Below are 13095 nucleotides of genomic sequence, written 5' to 3'. Positions count from 1 at the left end.
GAGTTCTAGCCCACTAACTGAAAAGAACGTAATCAAAACAAGATCCTGGATGCAATGTTGAGTTATTACAAGGAAAAAAAAAATCAGCAAAGAACCTGTGTCAGCAGGGTGCTATTATATGTCATATGAAGTAGCAGCTAGAAGATGACAGAGTAGATTAGAGCCCAAAAATACATTGGCAACAGTGACCATAATATATAAGAATGTAAAAAATAGGAGTAGGCCATATGGCCTCTTGAGCCTGTTCCACTATTCAATATGAACATGGCTAATCTTCGACATCAACTTCACTTTCCCGCCTTATCCCCAATTCCTTGATTCCCTTAGATTGATCTCAGCCTTAAATATACTCAACTACTGAGCATCCGTAGCCTTCTGGGTGAGAGAATGCTCTGAGTGAAGAAATTTCTCCTCATCTTAGTTCTAAATGTCACCCCCTTATCCTGAGACTATGCTCCCTAGTTCAAGGTTCCCAACAACTACCCTATTAACACCATTCAAAATCTTAAACACTTCAATGAAATCACCCCCCGTTCTTCTAAATTCCATAAAATTTGGGCCCATTCTACTCAATTTCTTGTCATAGGAAACAGTCTCATCCTAGGAATCAATCCAGCGACTCTTCATTGCACCCCTTCTAAAGCAATTGTATCCTTCCTTGGGTATGGAGACCAAAGCCATACACAGTACTCCATGTGTGATTTCACCAAGGCCCTATACAATTGTAGCAAGACTTCCTTCATGCTTGTACTTCTTAAAAATTTATTTATTGGATGTGGGCATCGCTGCAGTGGCCAGCATTTATTGCCCATCCCTAATTGCCCTTGAGAAGGTGGTAGTGAGCTACCTTCTTGAACCACTGCAGTCCATGTGGTGCAGGTACACCCACAGTGCTGTTAGGGAGGGAGTTCCAGGACATGCCCTTCAATGCCTTGTAATAAAGGCCAGAATTTTGAGATCAGCATGTGGGGGCGGGCCTAACGTAAAATGAAGCGCAGTGATGTTGGGCGTGCATCCCAACGTCACCGTGCGTCATTTAGATCTTTCGCTCGGCCGGCATGTGCCGGAGGCAGCTGCGCACCCACCGAACTGTCAAAGGCCTGTTAAGGCCATTAGGAAACTAATTTAGATAATTAACAGTGCTGCCCATCCAATAATAAGGTTGGCGGGCAAGCGAAGAGCCCAAGCAGCCTTCGCGTTTATCAGGAAACCTCATCCACGGGCAGGATGAGGTTTCCTGAAGGTTTAACAATATCAATAAATAAATTCTGATAAATTGACAAGCATGTCCCAGCTCATGTGACATTGTCACATGAGGGGATGTGTAAATAATTTTTATCTTTCTTTATTTAAAAATTTCGATATGAACTTAATCTCCCTGAGGCAGATCCGTGCCTCAGGGAGATTTCTGTCCTCTTTTGCGCACATGCGCGAAAAAGCGCAGACCCCGACTCTCCCTCCTCCCCCCGCCTGCACAGGTAGCGCTGAGTGCTACTCGTGTGCGTCACGCTGGGTGGGCCTTAATTGGCACACCCACGTAAAATGGCGCCAGACAGCCGATCGCGGGTGGCAATCGGCTCCACGCCTGCCACGCCCGCTCCCAACTGGCCTGCCCGACAATCAGAAAATTCAGACAATTTTTCCTTCCTAATTGCATGTTAGCTTACTGTGTCTTGTGTAATGACATGTGGTAATATGGTGGATCTTAAGATTAGGCTCATGATGGAAAAGACAATGTGCACAATAGAAATATTTAGAAAGGCAATATAGAGGGAATAAGGGTGACCTAAATGGAATTGACTGGACAGCACCAATATAAAGGAATAGCACAGAAGCAAAATAGATCTTGTTGAGGAATGCTATCCACAGAGTACAGAACAGACACACCACTAAAGAAGGGTAACAGAGGGAAAAGATTGATGTGAACAACAATGGAAGATGACTAAGGGAGAGCAAATACACTAAATTAATTATTTCATTAGTTCATTCGCCATGTTCTCTGCAGCTTTATACTTTAGGAACAATCCCTTCTATCCTTGCATTACTTCCATTGTTGCCCACATTACTTCAATTTTCCCTTTGTTACCCTTCTCTGCGCTCAGAGAGGAAATTGTGGACATTGCCTTCAGCACGATAATACAGGACACAACTTAAGCTAATAAAAAAAAAGGAATTAATGAGAGATTAGTAAAGATTTCCTTATATGGATTATTGATGAATATTGATACAGAAGCAGGAAGTGGAAAATGGTGAGGGGAGTCAGGTTTCTAAGGGTTTCCAATGGCCGAATGCTGAGGTCTCAAAAACCTAAACAAATCTGAGCTGCACTGGGAATGTTGATAGTTCCTGACATGTGCCATTTTTAAAAATAAATTGTTTCTAATTAATAGCTAAAAATGCAGCCAGCTGTTTTGGAACAATAAATTCAGCGATTAATTAAGTATGGTTAAAAACTTTTCCAAAATATCTAAAAACAAAGTCTGAATAACTTAAGCAAAATTTGAAGAATAATAAAATAATAATTACCTGGCCTAGAACTCCTTATTACCCAGTTTTCCTGATATATTTATAATCATGTCACCTTTGAAAATGATTAAATATTCTAATTTACCTTTTATATTAGTTTAAAATTGTCACAAAACTCCAGAAGAGCAACATTTTGTGTATCTAAACTGTTGACCATTTGAAGTAAGATCTTGATTGCAAATTTTGACACTGGCTGGATTTTCCTCCTTGTGGCTGCTTGTTTTCAGGCTTCCCACTCTAGGGCTTGTGCACAAAAATCAGTGTTGACACTCTAGTGCAGTACTGAAAGAGTGTTGCACTGTTGGAGGTGCTGTCTTTTGGATGAGACACTAAAACTGAGGCCCCATCTGCCTGCTCAGATTGATGTAAAAGATCCCATGGCACTATTTCGAAGATGAGCAGGGAAGTTATCCCGAGTGTCCTGGCCCATATTTATCCCACAATAAACATCACAAAAACTGGTCATTGTCACATTGCTGTTATGGGAATTTGCTGTGCAAAAATTGGCTGCCACATTTCCCACATTACAACAGTAACTACACTTCAAAAGTAGTTTATTGGCTCTAAAGTATTTTGTGATATCTGGTGGGCATGAAAATGGCTAAATCAATGCTAGTCTTTTTTCTCTTTTTTACTTATGTGGGGCAGCTAACAGGGGAAAGGCAGTGGTTTGTGGGCCATTGCTGGAACAAAACTTAATGACAGATTTCCTTCTGCACTCAGTGGGAGTGGATATCTTTGATCACTGCACCTCGAACCATGGCAAGTAAAAGATGTCAAGTGGATAGGTTTTGCTGCAGGGCCACATTTTTACCATCTTGCCATTCTGATTCTACTGGTGTTGGAGACCAGATAAAGGAAATTATCTAAATAATGGATGCATTTCATATTATTTTCTAGGATACCCACTGAACAATTATTTACTCATGGAGGTAACTATGTATGCTGTAATGTATTATATACTTCAGTCACACAACATTTTGAAGTGCAGTTCATAAGACTGAATTTTTTTGGCTTTCATTCATTCAGATTTTATCAATTTAGAAAATTCATTTATTGCTCTATGGAATCACACACACTGGTGCAATTATTCATATTGCCATCTGGTTTTTAGTCAAGTAATATTCCATGATTGCACTACACAGGGGTGGATGATGATTAAGCAGAGAATCAATTACTGAATTATCCAACTATTGTATAATTGTACAGGTACAAAAGAATATGTACAACTGATCTGTTCATGCGTCATTGCTAAACATTTTAATTACTTAACAACCTAATTCAATCAAAGTTTTAAATAAGTTGTAAGAAGATTTAAATGAACACATACCAGTCATCTAAGAAGCCAACAAGCCTTTAAATAGGACATTTGTCTGTTTTTTCTAATAAAGATTGAAACCATTTAGGTCTAGTAAGGAATACTTTGTGAAAAGCAAAAGTTTCTTTTGAAAAATCTTTAACGTGAAGAATACTGAATGTGTGCTTCTAGTATACACTTCTCTTGGCATTAGTTAAAATAATATGTCACATTTTCCCTGTTAAAATGCATCTAATACTTAGAGTTGTTGATGCTGTTTACAGCTTTGTTTTTTTTTAAACAGCAATTCTGTCACTTTTCAGACATAAGCATGTGCTAATTCATTCATTGGGATGGAACAGCAAATGTAAATTCATCATTTATTGCCTCACTTTGAAGCGGTATGTGAGGAGCAACATTCCACAACTCGCCTGCCTAATTTGGATGCACATCCCCCCTCATCCAATGGCTGTGCTAGTAAGTTAAGTTTCCTAGGAGGTGGGTTTAACTTAATGGTAACATTTTAAATATAAATTGTATGAAGATCCTTCCAATGGAATATGGTTCAAAATATCAGGATGTGGCAACAGCATTTCACAGTATGGCATTCAAAGTATTTGTTGTCCATCATAAAACAGTAAAGAATAAAAGAAAAAGTAAAGAGTAAAGAAGAGTAAAGAAAACAGTAAGCAATATTTGAGATAAAATCTATTTCTTCTTCATGAAAAAAGAGACAATCTTTCTTCTTTGTGTTTCTATTCTTAATCAGTGATCCTCCAATGGAAGTAGAACATATTGAGAACACTGGGATTAATATTTTCTAATGGTTGTAATGGATTAGGAATAATGTTATGACTAATTTTAGCCTCCACAATTAACATGACAAAACCCTTGATGATTTTTATTATAAAATACATTTACTGCATTATAATCTATGAAACTGAATATTGAATTTATAATAAAGGTAAGTGTATGCGATGCCTGAAACATTAATTATGATTGCAGTAGAGTTTTGATTGCAATCTATCCGTAGAGATCAATATGTCCCTTTATGAAGAGTATGCAATTTATTCCTGAGTGAATAGGTAGCTGTATCAATACTGAGTTTGCTTTATCCTCTCTAATCATAATAACTTACATGTCTCTACACATATTATTTATCTTATTCCAATGTTGTATCTGAATATCTTTGTATTGTAATTATTAATCAACTACTGGATCTCCCATGATATTACTGTGGTGCCTGCATGGCATGGGAGTAGGGGTTCTGGTCCAGTACTGGGAAATTAGCTGATTTACTGCGTCCAATATTCAGTGAGAATATTTTTTGTATCCCTTCATGAGATGTGGGCATCACTGGCTAGGCCAGCATTTATTTTCCAGCCTTAAATGTCCTTGAAGGTGGTGGTGAACCACTATCTTGAACTGCTGCAGTCTATCTGCTTTCAGTTTTTTACGACTGAGTGGCTTGCTCAGCCATTTCAGAGGGCAGTAAGGGTCAACCACATTGCTGTGAGTCCAGGGTTATATGTTGGCCAGACCAGATGAGGATGACAAATTTCCATCCCTAGAGGAGATTAGTGAACTAGATGGGTTTTTACAACAATCAATGATAGTTTAATGGTCATCACTGCTGAGACAGCTTTCAATTTCAGGTTTATTATATAATTGAATTTATTAGTTAAATTTCAATTCCACCAGTTGCCATCATGTGATTTGAACCTGTGCCCCCAGCATTAGCCTGAGCTTTTAGATTGCTAGTCTAGTGACATTACCACTGCACCACCATCTTCCTTTGACAAAGGCCTTCCACCCCCACAGTGGAAGGGCAGGTTACTGTGCTATCAGCAGTGATGTGAGAAATGGTATGTGTGCCAAAACAGAAATAGCAGGCTAAACACAAGTGATTGAGGGAGTAGATGAGATTATGTAGGACCCAATTCTAGGAAGGAACAAATGGGATATAGCAAGCCTAAGGAATAGGAAAAGGGATTGGGAGAGAGTTAGGATGATGGAGCAGGGGTGGGCACCAGGCAGTTGGTGTTCTAGAGCTGCACATAGAACTGATTGATAAGCAGTTTCTTTCATTAATCTCTTTTTCATATATTTCAGGTATCAGTTGTAAACACTTCAGGAAGATAGAAGATCTGCCAGGGAAAGTTTCCGTTTTTGGTTTTGAAATCTAGTTGTTGTTGACCATGTGACAGGTAATCATGGACTACATGGTAGGTATGGACCAATTAGTAATGGCACAATCACACACTTACTCATGTTCTTATTTTACAAAGCTTTTAAAGGAATACATAGACAGACAGTCAGAAAAATAGACAGATGGATTTACTTTTCATATTATAGTTAGGACTATTCCCTGATGATATGGCCCTTATGACACAAAATTCTTGATACCACCATCATCAATTCCTAGATAAGTTACAAAAAATCTGCTTTATCACACCTGCAGGTTCCAGTTTGCCTATCTGAACAACCTGTCCCAGGATCGGACACCTACCCCTGAGCATTCCATTCTCACTCGGACCTTCTCCATGAGGACCCCAATTCACTCCCATTAATGCCTTCGCCTTCACAAGTTCCCCCACCCCCTCCCCCCCACCACCCCACTCTCCTCTCAACCAGCTTCTGTGGCCCAAGGTTTCCGATTTCCCCTGACACTCCCAATTCCACCTCCCCTCCCCCCATTCCCATATTACCCCCAGGCCTCCAATCTTAGCTGAGGCTTGCAATCTCCATAACCTCCAATTCATTCTCCCAAGGCCTCTGATTCTGCTTTTCCTGCATACAGGTCTCCAACCACTAATCTCCTCTCCAAGCCTCCAACACCCCACTCCTCCATTAATCCTGGGATGGGAACCACTCCACCCTGGATCTTGGGTTTGGACCCTCTGGGATCAACCTCCCCCCCACCCAGGGACTGGCAACCCTAACAAGGTCAATCCACTACCCATTCACCCCCAAACTGGGTTCCCCTACAGCCCTAGGGAATGGACTTACTTGATCCTGCGGCCTCCTCTGTACTGTTCCCCATCTGACTGGAATGCAAGCCTGTCGATCAGGCTGGTTTCTTGGTGAGGAACCTATTGATAACGTCACAGCATGTGAGGGAGCCCTGCCTTCTGGGTTCTCCATCCTTTACCGACACCCCAGTCCTCTCCTCCCTCTGTCCAGCGAGTTGCATAGTTAAATACAGCCCTATGTGTTCCACGCAACATTTAAAAATACTATCATGCTCCCCCTCTTTAAAGGAAACAAGTCTCACTTTAGTATTTTCCATGTTTGTCTCTCTCACAAACACATATTCACAATATATATTATTCCTTAGCAGATTTTGTACTTATCATAGGACGAGACCATATTAACTATTTTGCTCATTTTTTAGAGTGTTGTTGAAACAAAAGAATCTAAATTTCTATTTTACAACAACAGCTCTATGATTAATTGAAAGTAAATGCGTTTAAAAAGTAGGGCTGAATGTTGTTTATCTGAAATTCCAAATATATTTTCTTTTGATCTGATATAATTTGAGATCCCAGGACCAATCTAAATGATCTCATGGTTGTAAGAGTGGTAATTCTCAATGGGAAGCACATTGCAGATAATTATATCTGCAGAAGTAATAACAGGTGATTGCTAAATAGCTATATATATGGAGAAAGTCACCATGCTACAAGTATCATTTCTTGCCAAAATGATTTTCTATTGCAAGTTATGTTTTCTGTTGTTTTCTTGTGAGCTTTCAATATTTGAAGCTGCTCCATCAGGCTGTAAACTTCAGGAACATACGGCCAGTGGGGTGCTTCAGGATGGTGATATCATTATCGGAGGAGTATTTCCCCTTCATGACATCATTGAGGTATCCAATTTGCCCTTCACGTCTGAGCCAGACCACGGAATATGCAATGACCGGTAGGTGCATAATAAAATGGCGTTTATTGAAGCTGTAATATAATTTGCAGGACCCTCAGTTCATTGATACTTAAATAACAGAGTTCTGATAAAAGTACAACTCATATGCTAAGAAATGTTACTCTTGAATCAGGATATGTTTGGCTTCAGGCTTCACCACCTCAGCATGGCTGGTTAGCTGAGAGGTACCAGCAAAAGCATTGGCAAAGTGGCGGTGGTGGGAGCATGATTGCTGTCCTAAGAGAGGACACTGCTCCACTGTGCCACTGCCATCCATGGAGTCTCAGCAATTCTCAGAGTCAGTTGGAGCACCGAGATCCGCATTCGTGATGGCAGGTGCTCCTGGTTGGGTGCAGTCTGAGACTGAATGCCAGCAATCAGGGATCTCACAACCTCTGTCTGAGCTTTCACTGCAGCACTGGCACATCAGCAGGACTCCACCTGTGCAGCACTGGAAGCTGAGACAGTGAGTCCAGCCAGTCCTTTAAGGATTGGTCTGACTGTGCTGCCATGGAAATCCCCACCACTTCCACCTGGAAAGGATGGGTTCCAAGCTTTGTGGGATGCCCTGTGCCAAAGAGGATCCAGACTCCTCCATGCTCCTAGTCAGTAACAGCTGGCTTTCTGGCAGGCCTGCCAATGTCCCAAACATCCCAGTGTGCATGTTCATCATAATTTTCCTATTGCTGCCCACCACCCCACCACCTGCTCGACTCCCCCTGCCCCCCCGCAACACAGCCCTCGTCTGAGACCCGTGCAGCATAACTTATGTGCAACATTGTCCTTCTGGTTGCAGCTCACTCATGTCCAGTGATTCATCACATGCAGGTCCCGAATCTAAACTAGACTCCAAGTTCATGCAGTGCCAGTATCTGAGCTGATGGCTGCAAGTATTAGGTTGAGTGATGGTGCTTTTTCCTCAGAGCTCTATTCCTCCTCTCGCCTGCCCTCCACTTGAGGCTACGGTGGCTGAGCAGTCAGCAGTTTTTGACTACCTGAAACCACAAAAGCATAAGGGGAGGGAAGGGTTTGGGGAGGAAAGCAAGTCAATAGTCATTTCATCTACAGTTTCAAGTTCATTGCACCTTTCAGGATGAGGATTAGCAATGAGTTGGAGAACCAGCAACTGATCAACATGTAGGTTGGCTTTGGTAGAGCAGGGTGCCACTGGCTTCATTAACCTGGTGCCCATGCTCCTCAGGACCATTGTTCAAGAGTACTGAAAAGATGGATTCTTGGTGGTCTTCCGTCCATCATCTACCTCTGCAGCCTCTTGTGAGTCACCTTCTCTTGCAAGACAGAGGGCAGAATGTCAATGACAGTGTGTTTGGATGATGTGCCTGTCATAGCAGAATATGTGGAGGCAATGAGAGGTGGCTGGTATGATTGGAAGGTGTGAGTGAGGGAGGTGCAGAATAAGGATGTTAGGGATAAGTCCTGAGTGTCAGGGTGATGGGGTGTGCTGCATTGAGGTGAAAGGTGTGTGGTGTGATGGATTTAAGATTTGATGTGCAGTTACATTCACTCATCTTGACCATTCGAGCAAGGCCATTGAACTTTTACTGGCACTTCTGCCAGGTTCATGGTGCCATGCTCTGGGCATTCAGAACCCTCATCAGAGTTAGTTTGAGGGCATCCTGCCTCCCACTGGAAACATGGACTTTTCAGCCTCCTTCAAAAATAAAAGGTTTGCCAAACACTTATTTATGAAGGTTGGGCACTTCAATTCCTGGCAGGTTAAAAATAGATATTCGCATTTAACAAAGGCATAAACATACTTGACACTTGCTATCAATTAAAAATAACTGTATTATGAGAAGTGTCCAAGGATGTTAGTTTTTAACAAGCATTGATTAGCCATTGTGGCCTGGATTTTCCTCCGAATTACCACCCATTTTGAAGTGGATTTGGTAAATGGATAACATAGGATCTTGAAAGGCTTCTGTCTCAAATCTGCTGCAAATAAATTGCAAATTTACATCAAAATGATCAAGGATACATGTTTTGCCCTACTTTAAAGTATGATTCCAATAGTTTCCCCTGGATTTTATCCTTATTAATTTTCCATTGCTATTCAGGAGTAGAGGAGAAGATAGAGGGTACAGGCAACAAGTTTTGGGGTGATCTGTGAATGGTCAGTTTTCCTGTCAACCGTAAAAACATCCTAGGCATTGTAAGCATTAATCAAAATTATAGAATCATAGAATTTTACAGCATTAAAGGAGGCCATTTGGCACATCGAATCTGCACTGGCTCTTTCACAATCCAGTTGGTCCCACACCCCAGCTGTTTCCCCATATCTCGACAACTTTTTCTCCTTTGATTCCCTTTGGAAGGCTACTATTCAATCTGTATCCACCACCCTATCAGACAGTGCAATCCAAATCTAACTATTGAATGCATATTACCTTATGCAAATTGCCATAAATCTCTGCCCCCTTGTTATTGGCCCTTCAACCATTGGAAACAGTTTCTCTTTATTTTCTCTATCTAAATCTTTTGTGACTTTAAACATCTCTACCACATCTCCTCTTAGCCTCCTCTGCTCTAAAAAGAACACTCCTAGCTCCTCTAGTCAATCCATGTAACTGTATTACCTCATCTCTGGAACCATTCCGATAATTGTCTTCTGTGCCCTCTCCATAACCTTTACATTCTTCTTAAAGTGGAATGCCCAGAACTGGGACACAATGCTCTGATTGGAGCCAAACTTTTATAATAAGTTTAGCATAAACCTTTTAGCTTTTGTACTCGATGATCACATGTGCTTTATTAACTGCTTGTTAACCTGTCCTGTCACCATCAAAGATTTGTGAACCAGGTCCAGCCCCAGTGATTCTCTTCCTGTACTCCCTTTAAAATTGTACTATTCGGCTCGTATTGTCTCCATTCTTCCTACCAAAATGTATCACCTCATACTTCTTTATGTTGAATTTCATCTGTCATGTGTCTGCCCATTCAACAGCCTATGTGTGTCCTCTTAAAGTTTATTACTGTCTTCTTCACTGTTTACTGTACTTACAAGTTGTGTGTCATCTGCAGATTTCAAAATTACACTCTGTATCTACAAGTCCAAGCCACTAATGTATATCAAAGAAAACAGTGGTCCTTGGGGAACTCCATTGTTTCCCTCCAGTCCATGAAACAGACGTTCACCACAACTCTTTTTTATCCCTTAGCAAATTTTGTGCCCATGCTGCTACTGCCTCTTTCATTCCATGCCTTCAATTTTGCTAGCAAGCCTAAGTATGGTACTTCAGCAAACACTTTTTGAATGCTTATCTACATAGCATCAACTCCACTGTCCTCATCCATCTTCTCCATTACCTGATCAAAAATCTCAATCAATTTAGTCAAACACAATTTGCCCTTAAAAAATCTGTGCTGGCTCTCCTTTACTAGTCCATGGTTGTCCAAGTAGCTGTTAATTTTCTCCTGGATTATTGTTTCTAAAAGCTTCCCCACCATCAATGTAAAACTGACTGGCCTGTAATTGACAATTTTATCCTGCCCCTGTTTTTTCGAACAAGAATTTAACATTTGCAATTGTTATGACCGTGTAGTTGGTAAAACGGGGTTATTTAAAATTCCCAGAGGGAAACTTTAAACAACTGTCATAACCTATAACTTTAAGTGTTATGTTTGAGACGCAACTCTAAATTCAGGAATCAGACCCCCAGTTCTCGAGGTTTTACATTAAACTAAATGAAACATTTTATTAATTTACACAGGTTAAAATATAGGTACACATAGCTACAAATTACTACTATCATAACTTTTAATAAATTCCCAAACTAATCTCCATTAAGGCGACAGCAACCCATAGACTTAACCAAACACCAGACAAAGCATTTCCACCTTACGAATTCAAAATGAGGTTCTTTTCACTGTGGAGCTAGTTGGAGGCTTACAGCTGCCTTTTGATCTCACATTGCTTCTGCCCTGTGCACCCGAAAACTGCTGAAATTATACCTACCACCGTTGATTGAATTCAAATTCTCATTGTCTCACTAGCCTCTTTGAACTTCACCTTTTAACAATGAAACCCCTTTCATAGTACCAATTTTATTAGTAATATAAACATGTTGCTTAGTAGCTGCTAGAAAGGTGTCAGTTTTTGCCCCCTTCTTGAATACTCTATTCAAAAAATGCAAATGCACACTATATCTCTTCCATATCAAAACTAGTACCCATCAAAGCACCCAGACTGGCTGGCTTTAATCCAGTTAAAACACACCCGCAGACTAAACCTCTATTTTAAAAGAAAAAATATTTTCCAAAACATTATGTACACTAATAGCTTCATGACACAATTCTCCAGTCCTTTGGCATCATCCCTGTATCTGTTGTAAGATGTTGTGTGTGGTTCAGTAGGTCTCACGAAGAGATTCTGAGTCTTGTATAGTTTAACAGTAAATGCTTATTAACTACTCATAGCTATGTACATAGATACAGTATAAGACCTAAGCTAGAAGTTGTCTCCATGCTTGATTCTACATACATCTCTGTCCAATCCAAGACTGTCCTCTAGACTCAGGTCATGTGTTCCTTTACATCACAGTGTGGGCAGTACTGTACTCAGTCTCACGTTAACCCTTTCTATGCCAGACCCTTATACTACAGTATCTAGGAGAACTGGAAGATTGTGAACAGCACCTCACAATTTCTACCCTTACTTCCCTCAGTATCTTAGGATGCAACCCATCAGGACAGGTATCCACTTTTAGTACTGCGGTCTTCCTAGCATATCCTTTTTATTTGATGGTGTCTTATCTAGTATCCTGTCAACCTCCTCATTTACCATAGCTTTGGCAAAGTCCTCTTCCTTGCTAAACACCAATGTAAATTATTCATTTAGTACTTGCCTTCTCCCTTCACCAAAAGGTCTCCATTTTGGTTTCTAATTGACAGCCCTTACACTGCTAATATGCCTAAAGGAGACCTTTGGATTTCCTTTTGTGTTAGCTGCCAATCCCTTTTTGTTCTGTCTCTTTGCCACTTTTATTTCCTTTTCACTTCTCTTCTGAACATTTTATATTCAGCCTTATTCTCCCTTGTATTTCTACTAATTTTTAGGGTTTGTTGTTGGTCTGTAACATATATGGATTTTATTGTTAACCACTTTTTAAATGGTTCAATTTGAATTTCTGCTAGTTGAAGAACTTGTGCGAAAATGGTTTTATGACTAAATTGCCTGAGAATCTGGATTCAGCAGCTCTATGTTTGAAGAAATGGTTGAAAAGTAACTTAAACTTAGGATGACTTCTTATCTTTAAACAAAACCCATGCATTGATTTAATTGATTAACCATGTTTGTAGGGCAGAACAGCTGTAATAGAGGGAAACTTTTC

This window comes from Cetorhinus maximus, chromosome 19, assembly GCF_964194155.1.
Source record: "Cetorhinus maximus chromosome 19, sCetMax3.hap1.1, whole genome shotgun sequence".
Taxonomy (NCBI): Eukaryota; Metazoa; Chordata; class Chondrichthyes; order Lamniformes; family Cetorhinidae; genus Cetorhinus; species Cetorhinus maximus.
The sequence above is the reverse complement of the archived record's forward strand: the minus strand, read 5'-3'. Positions refer to the sequence as shown.